Below are 2498 nucleotides of genomic sequence, written 5' to 3'. Positions count from 1 at the left end.
TTTGTTCCTAACACCTTTTCCTACGTTAGGGTTGTTTCCTTAGGATTGATTCCAGGAGTGTTATTGCTGCATCCAAATGTATGAACATTTGTAAGGTCCTTGACTTGTCTCATTGAGTTGTTTACAAAAGGACTGTACCAATTTACACTTCCACTTACAAAGGATGAGAGAGCCTCTATTAAAATGTTTAAAGGCCGGGCTTTTCAGAGCTCTTAGAAATCACTGGCTGTAAGAGGCTGACTTAAGTTTCTCATATGGTCATAGTCATATCAAAATAAACAAATACGCATTTTCTATAGCTATAAAAACATGGCATGCGCAGATTGCCAAACAACCACAAAGTAACTTTGATTAAAGGAGGAAACTGGTCTACTTGTTGAAAATGTGGTAATGAGACAGTTTCCACCCAGCCGGGAAGCGCGGCCCGGAGGGGGAGGGGAGCCTGCATTTCTTCATGCCTCTACCCATCCTGAAGAAGGTAGAAAGGAACAGGTCAGCGTTCTCTTCGTTTACTTTGTAATTTTTTTTTAAGCCGAATGTTTAATTTGTTTCCATATGCCTGAGTTGATGATGCAAAAAACACGGTTGAAAACGAGCAGAAAACTTCTGGTGGGCAGGGGCTTCCTGTAAACAAGCCCCAGAGTACTGGGTAAGAGAGGATTAGGGTAGAGCCATTTTAGCTGCGACTCCAAATTCTATTTTGTTTCCTTGGGGACATGCTGTTTTTTTTTGTGGGCTTCAAATAAAACTACTGCAGAAACTGTTTTTTTCTGTTCAAAGCATTCTTACTTTCTTTAAGGAATATATATCCTATCAGTTACGAGTCTTCGTAGAAAATTCAGCTGTCTTGCTTTGGAGAAGTGTGTCAGTTTTTTTTGTTTTCTTTTTCTTGAGTCAAGGAGAAAGAAAAACTCATTACTGTTATGTTTATATGAGGACAAAAAAAAATTGAACCCAGGAGGCGGAGGTTGCAGTAAGCTGAGAAGGTGACACTGCACTCCAGCCTGGTGGCAGAGTGAAAATATGAGAAAAAAAAAAAAAAAAAGGAAGTTGATAAGAAATACTTAGCATGAAGGTCTTTAAAACCCAGCCTCTGAATTTTGAATTCCCTCCCCTCCTTTTTTAGGAAACAGAACAGGAAAGACACAGTCTTATTATCCTAGTTCGCATTTCAATGTTTTCACCCCACTCGACCAGGACGAAGTCATTCCTCAAAGCAAGTGGGAGCAAAACATAATCTCTTAAAATATTTTTAAGAGGACATGTGGACTTGGTCTTTCTGAGAAAAAAAAAAAAAAAAAGTCAATAAAATGTGCTAACCACATTAAACAAGGAGCCAAAGGGATTAGCCCACATTGAAGGGCGGTATTAGAACAGGTTGCCTTCCAGGGAGAATCCTGGTTGACGTCATTTTGGCGGACGTTTATTGCGTGATTGCCATGTGCCAGGCACCGTTTTAAGGCTTCATGGTGATGAGGGCATGTCAACCTCGGGACCGGCCATTCTGCAGGTGAGGCTGGGAAGAGGGTGAGGCCCTGGCCCGGGTCTCCCAGCGGCTGAGGGCGGCGGCAGGATTTGAATCCAGGCGGTCTTTGACACTGGGTTCTGAGAAAACCCGCGGTGTGAGTGCTGGGGGACCGCTGGGCAAAAGCCCCCGGCGGGAAGTGGTGAAGAGGCTTTGGGTCAACTCAGTTCGGAGCGCCAGTGTAGACACGTGGCTACAGAGTGTCCTGGGCGCCGGTCAGGGGTGTGGCTCCGACCCTAATCTCATCCCCGGCCTTTCCCAGGCTCAGGGTCCTGTGGGAAGGTGTGGTTGGGGAGGACACACCTTCCCCGGAGCTCGCCAGTTTCACCTCCTTCCCTGCGGGTGGGTCGTCCGCACCTCCCCCTCGTCTCCTAGGCCTGGCTCGACCTCCAGTTTGGAGAAGATGCTCCAGCTCCCATCTTCTGTGAGGATTCCCGGCTCAAGGTATACTCTGCAAAGAATTCCACTTACTTTGTCTACACTGGGCGATGTAGCTGATGATTGAGCGACTCAAGTTGCGGAGGAGCTGGATCCGGGTTCGGATCTGATCTCTCCCTTCCCTGCTCTGAACACCTTCCCGTATTGCGCCCTGGCAGGGCCCTGCGCGGGTGAAGGAGTGTCTGTGGGTGTCCTTCCTGCTGTGCAGAGCCCGCAGGTTCTGCGGCCGCGGGCCATTGTCGGGATCATAAAGGTGTGACTTAATTGAGCACTTACTGTATGCCAACCCCCACCTCCCCCACCCCGTTACCACGAGGGAGGTCTTGCCTATTCCTCCCAAATTCACTTGTCAGCGAGTACTACTTTTAAAATTTATTTTTATATTTTTGTATTTAATTAATTAATAAGACGGAGTATCGCTCTGTCGCCTAGGCTGGCGTGCAGTGGCACCATTTCAGCTCACTGCAACCTGCATTTCCTGGGTTCAAGTGATTCTTCTGCCTCAGCCTCCAGCGTAGCTGGGACTACAGGCGGG

The 2498-nt window shown here is 47.3% G+C and overlaps 1 protein-coding gene across 1 annotated transcript in view; it reads left to right on the top strand.

Moving 5' to 3' along the window:
• Nucleotides 1-328: 328 nt before the first annotated feature.
• The window catches only part of ZNF217 (zinc finger protein 217), a 41378-nt gene continuing 39208 nt past the window's right edge, over nt 329-2498 (top strand). The window contains exon 1 of the mRNA XM_017496889.2: nt 329-492. The gene's annotated coding sequence lies outside the window, so the exon portion shown is untranslated. The remainder of the gene's footprint in view (nt 493-2498) is intronic.

This window comes from Cebus imitator, unplaced genomic scaffold (assembly GCF_001604975.1).
Source record: "Cebus imitator isolate Cc_AM_T3 unplaced genomic scaffold, Cebus_imitator-1.0 Scaffold224, whole genome shotgun sequence".
NCBI classification, from domain to species: domain Eukaryota; kingdom Metazoa; phylum Chordata; class Mammalia; order Primates; family Cebidae; genus Cebus; species Cebus imitator.
This window is presented reverse-complemented; position numbering and strand designations above follow the sequence as displayed.